Source organism: Nanorana parkeri, unplaced genomic scaffold (genome assembly GCF_000935625.1).
Source record: "Nanorana parkeri isolate BGI_ZX_2015 unplaced genomic scaffold, ASM93562v1 scaffold830, whole genome shotgun sequence".
In the NCBI taxonomy this organism is placed as follows: domain Eukaryota; kingdom Metazoa; phylum Chordata; class Amphibia; order Anura; family Dicroglossidae; genus Nanorana; species Nanorana parkeri.
Window position 1 is genome coordinate 682383 of NW_017307098.1, and position 13714 is coordinate 696096.

Sequence of the window (13714 nt, forward strand, 5' to 3'; positions counted from 1 at the left end):
CTATGTCTTAGTTGTAAGCATGCCCAAGACGAAATAATGAACCACTGATTCTTACAAAGTAAAGGTATTGTTCTTAAAAGGATTTCCTTTCATGGTTTCTTTATTGTATGAGGATATAAAATGAGGAAAATGCACTTATGCCACTACTTATGAGAACAGATTAAATATTATCCTGCAAACAGTGACATCTATTGGCCACAATATGCAGATTACTAGCTTAAGCCCAGCAACTACGTTAAGGACATGTTTTAAAAGCAGGGATTCTCTCACAGCTCATTTCCATGTATTGCTTGTCTTAATGCTTGTCAATGAATTCTATTTTCCTTTTAATGTTTGTCTATCAATAAAAATCACCTGTCACCTTGAATGAATATGAAAAGGACAACTATTACATTTCAGCTAGAGTGCTAATTAGCTCTTAGCTGCTGTGCTTCAGCACTGAAGATACTGTGCATAGTATTGAGTCGTTCTTTGTAACACAGTAACACAAAAAGCAATTCAACAGGGCTTACATATAGGAAGGTCGTTAAAGCACTTCATATTCCTGATGCAGCAGTTAAATTATTCAAGGGCATTTGTGAGAATGCTGTGCATAAGAATGATTTCCTATGTTACATACACAGGCCTCATAATAATTGTTGCAGCATAACATGATGTCAATTTAGCACTATTATACTGTACTTAAATATACTGCTTCTTGCATTTGTTAGGGTATTGTCCATAAAGTTTCCTTTTATTGGAAGGTTTCCTTTACAGGGAACCGCACATGCTTAAGATAAGGATGCAAGAAAATGTAATTTTGGATAGTGATGTTCGGTGCATGTTTGAACTTTAGAACATGCAAAAGTTTGATCTTCCCGAACTCAATGCAAGTCTTAGGCAGGGCACACACCTTGCAAACATCGCAAGACTTTTGTCTTGCGATGGTTGTAAGGTACTTAAAAAACGTACGATCTGCCTATCTTGCATAGGCAGATCGTACTTGCGATGATCGCAAGCCACGCCCCCTGAGGGGCGGGCTTTCCGATGACCGCAATGCCGAACGGCTGTGTGCGCATGCGCACACAGGCCCGTCCGGCTTTTATCTTACGAAAATGCTACAGACCCGCCGAACATCGTACGATGCTCGGCGGGTTTTCGAACATGTCCGTAAGTTAAAAGTCGTGCGACCTTACAGTAGTAGAGATCGCATGGCTTCCACACACCTTACGATAATCGTACGATCGCGGGATTTCCCGCGATTATCGTAAGGTGTGTGGGGACCTTTAAGGTGCCCACACACCTTGCAATTTATCTGCAGATTTTCTGTGGTCAGATGGAAAAAGTGCAACAGATTGGCCCAGGTGGAGATTACTCCATCCACACAGTTTAATGTAGATGGAGGAATCTGTTGCACCTTTTCCATCTGACCACAGAAAATCTGCAGAGAAATTGTAAGGGGCACCTTAAGGGGCTAGAACTTTGAAAATCAATTTTCCCCTTTTTGAAGGCTTATATGCAAGTTATTGGCCATAAAAGGGTATGGGGATTTGGGTACTGCCCTGGGGGACACCAATCAATGAAAAAAAACACTTTTTAAAAATAAAATTTTTAAAGGAGCAATGATTTTAACATTGCTTAAAGTGAAATAATAAAAATTAAAAATTAATTTAAATATTGTGCCTGGGGGTCCCCTTAAACTGCCTATAAAGTGGCACATCTGTACAATGTATAGAACTTGCTGCAGAAAAAATTACATTGATAAAGGAAAAAATTACATTTAAAAAGAAAAAAAAAAGTGTGCGGTTTCCCCTCCCAAACATCACCAGACCCTTTAGGTCTGGTAGAAAAGGTAGGAGGGACCCCATTTATAAAAAAAGAAAGAAAAAGCATGGGGTTCCCCCCAAAATTCATACCAGACCCTTTAGGACCCAAAGTTACACTTTTAAAAAAAAAGTGCGCAGGGTTCCCCCTCAAAGTCATACCAGGCCCTTAAGGTCTGGTAGGAATTTTAAGGAGGAACCCCACCCCCCAAAATGGGGGGGGGGAAGACGTGGGATCCCCCTAAAATTCCCAACCAGACCCTTGATCCTACCACAGGCCCGGCAGGGCAGGAAAGGGGGCCCCCGCCATACCCGATGCTGTCCCCCCTTGTGAATGAGTAAAAACAGAGGTCAGACTTTTGAAAAAATCCTTTAATTGAAAAAAAACTAAAGACATGTTTTTGACAACTCTCTTATTAAAAAAAACTCCCAAAAAATTGATCCACCGATGTAATCCAGGGTCAATCATGACGTCCAGCATTGTCCAGGACGACGACGACTCAACGAAATAAAAAATAAAACAAGAAAAAATAAATAGAAATAATAAAAAGAAAACAAAAATGGCCCCCATCGACCCGTCAGCTCCCAACGAACTCCTGCCACAAAATGGCATTCTGACAGATACCAGCAAAATATAAATGATTGGGCGGAGCTAGCGGTGACAGCTGGCTAGCTCCGCCCAACTATTTACAGCTGTACGGCTGCTGACAGGTAAGCCATGATTGGGCAAAGTCATGATGACTTTGCCCAATCATGGCTCTCACAGAGTACTGTGCCCTGATTGGGCAAAGTCTTGCACCTGACCTGTGGTCAGGTGCAAGGCTTTAGCCAATCAGGGCTCACAAGGAACTGTGCGCCCTGACAGTTCGTGTGTTTTCCAAACACACGAACTGCCGATGTTCGAGCCAAACTCTTGCCCGACTCGAACATCGAGCCCATCCCTAATTTTGAGCATACTTAATATATTTTCCTGAAGAGGCTGCTATTACTATCGCTAGTAATGGGAATAATCTAAAGCTTCAGAACACAAAAACTTAGAAGAGGCTCCCAAATTACCCACCTTCAGTGCTGAAGTGTAGTAAAACTCTTTGGCCTAGGCTTAAGGAACCAAGTGGCCCCTGTGGTAGTCCCGCTAATGTCTTTCTTATTGCCATGTTTTATATGGTTACCTAGTTTAAGGAGAATTTCAAAAGATGTTGCTGCAATAATCAGTACAGGTAGAGAGACATTTAGGGATATATGTCTCTCCATATATCCCTAAATGTCTCTTTCATCCTGAAGCCTTTAGGCTGCATCTCTTTGGGTCACATAGGGGAGCGGCAGGCAGAACGTGGATGGGAGACTGCCTCCGAATACCAGGTGCTGTAGGCTTTTTTTATTAGGTTCCTAGCTGCTTTTGCCTCCTGGGCAACCCCAAGTTGAAGAGGTTAGTTGGAGGCAAAGATTAGTGCCTATGGTCATATAACCCTGAAAGCACCTGATCTCATCTGATCTTGGAGGCTAAGCAGGGGTGGGCCTAGTTAGTACTTGGATAAGAGACCACCTGGTTCTGTAGGCTTTTTTTATTAGGTTCTTAGCTGCTTCCCTCCACCTAACTTGAAGAATCTTTCTCATCTCAAAAAGTTGGGAGGTTTACTTTGACCAATTGAGCCTCACCAGCCATTTAATACAGTGCAGGGGCAGCTTGTCCCAGTGACATTTTAAAAATGGCACCCAGACTCAGTTGCTCATTTGGGTCCCAGTCAGCCCAGGAGCATCAGATCTTGCTACACAGGGGCTTTGGATCTTGCTACACAGCACTCCATCAAAGCGCTTGTAGCAGATCAATGTAAAAACAATGCTTCTGCATTGTGATTACATTGGAAGTGATTTGACATGCCAAGTGATCTCATGGAACTTTTTCTGAGTACAGAGGCCGGGACAGAGCTGCAACAGCTTCAGTTGAAAAAGCAGTCCCTCTCTATACCCTAAAAAAATTAAAGGTGGCATTAGGTTATAGGTTATACTTCACCTGGTCCAGAAGTTACAGCAAATATAGCTGGATGGAGATAGATATGTACTGTATATCCATAGTTCATTGCGATGGTCAGCTGAGTTTTTATGAGTACATACCAGAGGAGGAGCATGGCTTGAATGGAGACTGAGTCCTATGCAACTTTCTCAAGCATGAGTGTGACTGATCTAATGGCAGCCTAATAAATACATAGTTGGTGCTGCTTAAAGACATGAGGATGCAGAACATGTGACATCATCTCTACAAATGAGACATCTCATTGTTTTTGTTCTAGCAGGGAATGCACATAGAATGCGAAAGAAAAAGAGGAGCACCTTTAAATCAAACCAACAAAAAGCAACAAAAAGCAATATAGTATTGTTGTGAAAACTGCAGCAAACCTAAAAGGATGCAAAATATAACAAAAATAATTAAATTTGACATTTGGAAATCTAGTCATCATAATATTAACCAAAAATGTTTAAAAAAAGCAAAAGATGATTGAGACAATAAAATAATTCAATTTATTTGTGAGAAAAGTCAGGCCCCTCTTGGAGGTTTAATTGAGGACTGGGGACAACTTAAGAGAATAGAGAATACAGAGAGAATACAGAGCTTGAAAATTTAAGGGGGCTAAGAAAGAGGGACACATGCATGATATGATTCTCTTACTGAAAGAGTTAGAAATGTAACACTTTTCTTAAACAACATGCAGTAACACAAATGTGTCTCTAGATGCAGAATCACTGTATATTAGTATCCCCCACAGTCTCGGCATACAAGGAGTAAAATGGTTCCTAAGTGAACGTGACGTTTCACAGGTAGATATAATACCTTCCTGTTATGATGTTAACACATAACAATTTTGTTTTTTACCAGCTCCCACTACCTCCAACTCAGGGAAAAGTGATGGGCACTACATGTGCTCCATCCTACGCAAACCTGTACCTAAGGGGGTGAGAACAGAGTGTTTTCCTCTCGATGATCTGTCAAGGTACCTGTGTCACATTTTATTGTGGTGCAGGTACATCGATGGCATTCTGTTCTTTTGGAGAGGGACAGAATTTCTGCTGGAGGTGTTTCTGGGAATCCTAAACACCAATGGAGATATCTTAGCATTTAAAATTACTTTTGATCAAAAAATGTTTTTGGATGTAATTATTTCAAAAGGACCAGATGGCTCTATCAAGACCATTTTTTTCACACATAAAGCAAAAAACTTATGCACCAGATTCAAAGAAAGAGGCTATAATGATAAAGACTTAAGGATATATTATCACAAAGCTAAAGCTGTGAAACATGGGACCTAAAGGCCTTAAACAAACACCAAAAAAGAGCTTCCCTCTAATATGTTAACAAAATTACTAAAAATTCCAAAGATATATAAAAAATCCTTGTCTGACATTGGCCTTGTATATCACACAAATCACTGCGCTGGGAATGCGTGCCTAATTACCTGATTGGACCAGCCGCAACAATGTGTATAGGTGAATAAATGTAAAGCAAATATGTGGCGCTCGGTTTATGTGAACCAACTAAAGTGTTAATAAACAAATCTGTGTAAAATTATGACAATCCGTGTGAAAAAATATTGATGCAAGTTAATTATTTACATATGACTAGAAGGTTCAACACACAAACATAATAAGAATAATAAAAATCAACACTGGAACCTTCAGAATTTGTGCCAGTGATCAACCTCATTGGTTCTTCATGTATATCTCAAACATGCGAACCTCTGGCTAGCGATATAGTAAAACAACACAGAAAACTTATATTTAAACCGTGATATTAATTCAAGTTGTGAACAAACTTTGAGAAGGAAGAAGGGGCTCTGTGGTGGCCCTCCAATCCTCCTAAAAAAAACCGTGCAATTAAATCAAAACTCTAAAATAATAACAGCAAAGAAACTGACATTTCAAGGGGCATGTATCATTACATGCATATCCCACGAACAGCACTTAAGAAAGGGCAACTTCCCTCTCTCAGTGACACTTGATCAATCTGTCCCGCAGTCCTCCAAACATTCACTGACAGTTCCCCAAGAGGGTCTCCTTGTTAAAAAGGTCTTTTAAGTTCTGGTTTTCCAACCCCTTCTAATGTCTCCTTGTCAAGTACCGGCGTGGATCTATCCTTCTCCTTTGGTCACCTGATCCCTCGCCTCCCCTTAATTTTTGTATTACTTTTTTTACACACAACTTTATTGCTATTACATGGGGGGCTAAGAAGACCCCTATGGGATAGCCAATTTACATGACAGGTCCTCTTTATGGAGACATCAGTGGTCTCAAAGACCCCTAATGTCACCTAGGGACCCCCAGAGAAGCTGATGAAGCAGAGATCGGCATCATCAGCTTCTCTAGCTGGAGAGTGACACTGAATGCAGGAACACACAAATAGTATTTTCTATTTTGGATAGATCCTGGGGAGGTGAATAGTGTGACCCTAAATAGCATGCAGCCCTGAGAACCAGGAGGAGTACCTGTAGATGTGAAAACCAGAATGAAAGACAAAAGGGCGCAAGACTAGGTCAGCTGACCGAACATATCAGGGATGGTGACAGGGAAAATTATGTATGTATATATAAAGCACTTACTTGTGTGGGTCTGGGAACCAGATGTGAACCGGCCTGTGAGGAAGATCGGGATGTCCGGAGTGTATGTTAAATGCCGGCTGATATGTTGCCTGAGGTTGCTCGTCCCAAGGGGGAGGGAGAGAGAAGGAGAGGAGAAGGGTGGACTGGGGGCAGGTGACGGAACGAGGATTTGTTCCGTCTTCCTGAGACTGCAATGAGGGATTTGAGCAGTGTGCAGGAGTGGAGTCTGGCTGTGCTGCTGTGACCGCAGCTTTGGATGGTGCGGCTCAGTCTATGTATGGGCCGATGCTTAGTGGTGTGCCTGAGCCGTAATAACGGCAATAGAAGGGAGCCGGCAGGGAAGTCAGCGGGATGACGAATGGTCGGGTCAGTGACTGGCTCTTGACCTTTACCCACGACAGTCACTGACCTAGTCTTGCGCCCTTTTGTCTTTCGTTCTGGTTTTCACTGAATGCAGGAAGTGATGTAATATGCATCACTTCCTGCATTCGGGGACTGAGAGGAGATCAAAGGGAGTTAATATACTGAACTCCCTTTGATCTCCCGTCACAGAGCCGTGCCGGTCCTGGCCGCATCGGGCACAGCAGATCTCGGGACCGGCAACGGCAGTGACAGCTGCTGGTAATACAAGCGATCGAGCGTCTCTAGAGACGATCGCTTGACTGTAAGCTCCCGGCCGGCCGGGAAGCTGCTCGTCGGGCTCCACCGTCCTCTCGTCACAGACGAGTGGACGAGTGGATTTTTCGAGCCCTGCATATAGCTCTACTGTACGGGAATTCCACAGGTGTATCCAATGCATTAAATCGAATAAGTGAAATGTATTGGGTGTGCGCATATAGACATTACACACCAATACCTATAATTCTATTTTCTTCTGTGTGGGGAGGTTTACGATATAAAGCTCTCCATTAACAGACTTAATAGTTTTAAAACAACACTATATCTAGCATATTAAAATAGAAGGACTAAATATAAATCATTAGGCAACAATAATTATATATATACAGTATATATATATTTTCTTCTGTGTGGGGAGGTTTACGGTATAAAAATCTCCATTAGAGGACTTAGTAAATAAGAAAACAACATTATATCTAACATATTAGATAGAAGGACTTAGTACAATACATTTAAAAGGTCATAGATGAGACACATTGGATAGGAAACTCATATACAGGGCATGGTTAGTAAAAAGACTGTTTCGGATCGGGCTCTCATTTTCATGAGTGCCGCTTACCGAGTGATCAGCATAAGGTCCCAACTGAAACAGTCTAAAAATAAAAAATAAAAGCAGTTCCACAATCCTATTAACCCTATAGGCAACCCTAAGATAGCTACTTTCTTTCAGGTCAACGGCAAGGTTTGCAATATATGAGTTACAATTACAATATACCATTATTTATTTCTATCCATGACATTGGCGTTGGTTCATGGAAGATTCCGTGATGTCTAACTTCATGACACCTTTACCATCAATTAAATACAGGAGACTGAAGTTAATAGGTGATTTCTTAGTACACAGTCATTTTCAAAAATTTTGCCAAATGAATAGCACATATCAGTGCTGTCCATGCACTATGTGCATATATGTAGACACTAGGTGTACATACTGTATATGTAGGTACAAGAATAGATTTCACAAATTGCAAACCGTTGTTTTCCACATACTTTGTTAATTGCAGTTATGGAGGGTTTTATATATTTTATTCTTGTTGTGGAAATACATTTTAAAGTGCAGGTGCAAATCACATGCTATCACCATTAACTAGGCATGCAGGGGTGTCTTTACCAAGTATTTGGGTGAATACTCATATTTGCCGAAATGCTCCCGATACTTATCCCCATACTGAAACTTCTGGTATCAGGAAGCTGGGCGGTGAGTCATTACACACCACCTGGCTTCCTGATTGGCCGGAAAGCTGGCTCCATGCTCCCTCATCACCAGGGAGCATGGAGCTGGCTTCCTAGCCATTTAAGAAGCCGGGCGGGTAATGACTCACCTCCTGACTTTCTGGTTGCCCGGGAAGCCGGCTCTATGCTCCCTCATCACTTGGTGATGAGGAAGCATGTCTCCGCAGTCTGCGTCTTAGCCACGCCCACTGCTCACCACACCTCCGCCACTGCTCCTGCACACAGCCTCGCACCACCTCCACACAGGGCCCGGGAGAAGGGGGGAGAATCGGCTCGTGCACCAGGCATGCACAGCATTCGGCTGAGAGCAGTGACAGAGGCAGCAACCTGATTGGTCGGGAAGCTGGCCAATCAGGAAACCGGGCAGTGAGTCATTACCCATCCCCCAGCCGGCTCCATGCTTCCTCATCACCTGGCGATGAGGGACCATGGAGCCGGCTTCCCAGTTAATCAGGTAGTCGGTTGGCCAGTCATTACATGGCGCCCGGCTTTCTTCATTTCATTTCCAATATCGGTATTTGGTATAGGTGAGAAGCGAAAAAAAAAATTATCTGTACTTGTACTCGATACTGAAGAACCAGTATTGGTGCATCCCTATTAATAACCAGTGGGCTCAATTATGATACCATATCATCATATAGAAGTAAACAAACACATCAAAGTCTGCTATAAGCTGGCCTGATTAAAGAGCGTCAAGTTTTTATAAGTTAATACAGAGAGGCAAGGGGAAGGGGGTGGTGAGTTATGCAGAGCTAACAGATAATATAAAAGGTCAGTAGAAAGCTTCAAGACTACATTTCTAGATAAAGGGAGGGAGAAAACACTTGTATGCAAAAGTTCAGTCTTCACTTAAGATGAACACACAGTTCTTATATAAAAGATGGATGTTCTTGTGCTTTGTATAAACATCATGTGGATATCTCTTTCTGATGGTCTTGATAATCTGTTTTTGTGATTTTAATCATAAGTTGATTTTATCATAACTTGTCTGCTGTTTACTGGAACTTCACAGATTTCATCACTTGTCACCATGTCTCAAGCCCGATTTTTGCAGAGTTTCATAAAAACAAAGCATATATGTCAAAGGTTAAAATGAGTATATGGATAAATGTATATGCTAAGCCTTTTATTCTATGCCTTGAAGTCATTTTGAATCACAGATGCCATGTTGAGTATATTTTTCTCCTATATTTTCTATGCCTTGGATAGATATTATGTCAGCAAAATGAAAAACCTATTCAAAATAAGGATTTCTGACCATGTCTCACCACACGTTGGCCATATTAACCAGTTATGCTTTTGAGTGCTAGATAGAACCCACAAAAATAGAGAGACTAGAGGAGGTGACTTTACTAGAAATCTATTGACATTAGAAAGCAAATGGATTTATAAATTAAAATCCCATAGACCACCAGGTCTAAATAATTCAATACATTTTGCATACTTAATATAGCAGGGAGGTAGAGCAAATGTTTCTTAATGTTCATTCTTTTTTTATTTTATTTCCTTATTTTGATTATAGGTAAATACAGTTTTGCTTTTTTTATTCAACATTTTTGATAAACATTGTTGTGATTAGATTTCTGACTGTCACATTTTATTATTTCTGTTATATTTAGCATTGTTATTTTGTTTATACGTTACTTTTGTTGTTGGTTTGATCTAAGGGTGCTTTTCCTTTTCTCATGTGTCTGATGTGCATTTCAAGCTGAAGCACAAACAATGAGATGTCTGATTTGGCGTGATGACCTCACATTTTCTGTGTCAGCGGTGCCTACAATGTTCTTTATAGGAGTGCTAAGCCTGCCATTAGACCAGTCACCCTCCTGCTTGATAAAGTCGCCTTGCATTGCAATGAAATGTATCATGACATAAGCCTTGGTGTCCATTCCAACCACACTCCTGTGGTATGTTCTGGCAGAAAAGTTGACCATTACAATGGGTCCAGCTCTGTTTACCTCATTCATTGGTATCCGATAAAAGCCCTCTTGTACGCAGTGTTGTAACTTCTGGAGCAGGCGATTTATAACCTATATTGCCCTTTCAGGCTTGGACAGAGCTATGCCATTGCTATTCTGAACATGGTTATTACAATGTACATGCCAAGCAACTTTCTCAAGCAGGAGGGTGGCTGGTCTGATGCAAGGTTTAGTGCTCCTAAAAAGGAGATAGTTTATGCTGCTTAATGACATGGTGCTGCAGAACATGTGACATCATCACACCAATTTAGATGACTCATTGTTTATAAGCTAAGAGGATCAGTAATTTCAGTTTCTTTGAACAGTATAATAGCTTGCTAAGACTGTCTTGTATACTTAAGCAGTGATTGTATACTGTTATCTAGCATTTTAATTCTTTCTTATGCTCCCTTACATAAATGTGTATACACCTCCTGAGAGATTTGATTATTATTTACTGAGAACATTGTGCTTGATAAGTGATATAATTCCAGTCCTTCTGCATGTCTGCATTAATCAGTTTGTCTGTTATATCACAAAGAAACAAGTCCTCTTTCCAAGGATGGCATGTTGGTCTCTTTTTTGACCTTTGATGGCTTTATTTATATTTTTTGTGTACTTTCACAAGATAATTTTACATTGGGTCCATGCAATTTATTAGGGATGCACTGATATATCGGTCACCAAAACAGATCGGCCGAAAATTGCACTTTTGGCTAAATGCCGAAAGTGCAATTTTTCTGCCGATACAGCAGCGCATCCCTGCTTTCTTTCCTCCCCGCTGGGGGCTGCTCTGTGTCCCAGCAGGGAGGAGAGAAAGTGTCAAAGGCGGCCAAGCGCTGCGGGAGGGGAGTGCTGTGAGCGGCCGGCGTCTCTCCTCCCTGCACCGCTCAGCCTCCTGTCACAGTCCGGCAGAGCGGTGTGTGGGCGGAGACAGCCAGCGCTGCCACAGGAGGCTGTGCTCTCCTCACCGCTCGCTCAGCCTCCGGTAACAGTGTGGCAGAAAGGAGAGCGATACAAACACTCAGCGATTAGTGATCGCGTAGTGATTGTAAATAATTGAGGACATAGCATGGTTACTATATCCTCAATTATGAATGAATGGGAAGTGATCTACATCACCTCTTGTTCATTCATCATGATTGTGGTGAACATACTCTGTCCACAAGTTATGAATGAACAGGAACACTCAGTATAGAGGATTCCTGTCCATTGATAAAAGGGGCTGCAGAAAAATAGATTGAGGACTCTGTGTCTTAAATCTCTTTTTCTATTTTAAAAGTGAAACATTTCCATTTTTGTGCAGCTCTACAATTTATGAATATTTCTTGTTTCTTTTGATACTAGAGAAATTTGGGAGGGATGCCTGGTTGATTTTAAAGGGTTGATTTATGAAAGGTAAATAGACTGTTCACTTTGCAAGAGAATTTGCACTTTGCAGGGGAAGTTTTCTTAAAATTTAGGGCCCTTTGATTGGAGCTGCCCTAAGCTTGGAGAGTTGAGAATATTATTATAAGTATATAGTGAAGTAGAGGTACTCCAGTTTTTCCTAGTTATTTCTGAGAGGGGAAATCACAAATTTTGAGTTTTCACACAAACAGAAATTGAGGGGAAATCTGCTAATGTGGATGTTTGTTGTGGTGACAGCTAAAAAATAATTTTCCAATCTTTGGAGAGAATCCCTCCCACTTACTGTTGTGTTTACAGGAAATCTCCCCAGTGGGGCATAGCTGGCAAAAAAACCTACAGGGATTCTAACCCTAACATTTTAGTCAAGATTATGGCCACACGACTAAGCACTATGTGTGGACTCTGTAACAGGGGCTTTGAAGTGAGACAAATTTAATAGATCTACTACAAACCATATTTCATGCTGAGACAGACACAGAAGGTATCATTCACATAAAATGAATGTACTTTAACTTTTCATTACCATTAAACAAGCCAATGACAGCATTTAGTGGCAAAAGGCTAGTTTCTACCATAAAAGTGCTTAGAGGTCCAGCTAAGCTCGCTTCTAGGTCACAAGACCCTGCAGAAGACAAAGTCAAAATTGAAGGAGTATAATCAAAGAGTTCTGAAGTCAACCAAAGATTGAAGCATAATGTTGCCATCCTTGCAAATGTTATGGCAGAGGGAGACGACAATAACCTTGACAGTACGTTATTAAGTTAGATAACACAGTACCGTGCATATACTGATAACACTGATATGCTGTCTCAAAAATAGAGAGATTGAGGAAGGTTATATTAGACTGGAACAAGGTGCAGCATAAATGGACCTGAAGGTTAACTGCACAAAACCAAATATATGTTTATATCTAAGAAAAGACAGGATGGTAAAGGTGAAACTATTCAACTGAATGAAATTTGAATACTGTCAGAGTTTTAAGTACTTTGGATCAGTGGTTACAGATGATAACATTAAAAAAAAGAATATCAGCAGGTAAGGAAAGATACTTTGCGTTGCAAAAAGATTTCAAACAGCAGATACTTAAAGTATCCCATGACATTCTCCATGGTATTTCATCTAACAGTATCTGTGCATGGAACCTATTGTAAGCTCTTATTGCTCCCACTCTTATGTCACATTCCTTTAGCAACCCCTAGTTTGCATCTGTAAAAAAAAAACTTTATATTTGTTTATATATGTTCCCATTCACATTGCATGACTTAAATGTAAAAAATTCTGCTTATATTTTTAAGTGCTTTTTACTTGCTTAAAAATCTTACTTTGCTTCCCTCTATGTAATGTTAAGGAGGGTGCTGGGGGAAGTTATGTTTACTCTTATTAACCCTGTCTGTACTGTGCTTGTGAACTAGATTTTAACAGTTTGTCCTAACAAAGCATTAGGACTAACAAAGCAATAAAGACTTGGAAGACTTGTATGGTAAAGAGATGAAGCTCAGCCTGTCCTTTAGTTTGTCCCTCTACTTTCACTTTCAAACTGCTCATAACTTGGAATCTGCACAAGGGTTTTCACAAAAAAAAGGTAAGAAATATATTTTAAAAAATATGTTTAAGTATGCTGTGTGAATAGGTACACATAACACACACATATGGTGGAGTTTTCTCAAATTTTACTGCAAAAGGTCTGATTTGCCCTCTTTGTGTTCGGTCTGCCTGGATACATCATCATCCTTCCTTTCCTGATTAGCTGGACATATTATATGTTTTCTGAGGTCAACTACTAGAAAAAATAATAATTCCAACAATTCAGAAAATACAGGATGAAGATGCATAAAGCGAAAAGGGATAAAGTCATATTAAACAGCTTTTCATGTCTGCCGATATCTAGGGACTGTTAAAGAACAGTAGACATGTGCACTGGCAAAAAAAGTTTTGTTTCGTTTTGATTCTGAATTTGCGTTATTTTGTTTTTCGGGATTCGGGTCCGAAATTCAATTCGTTTCGGGATTCGGATTCGGACAAGATTAGTGAGTGGTAGTCTGCA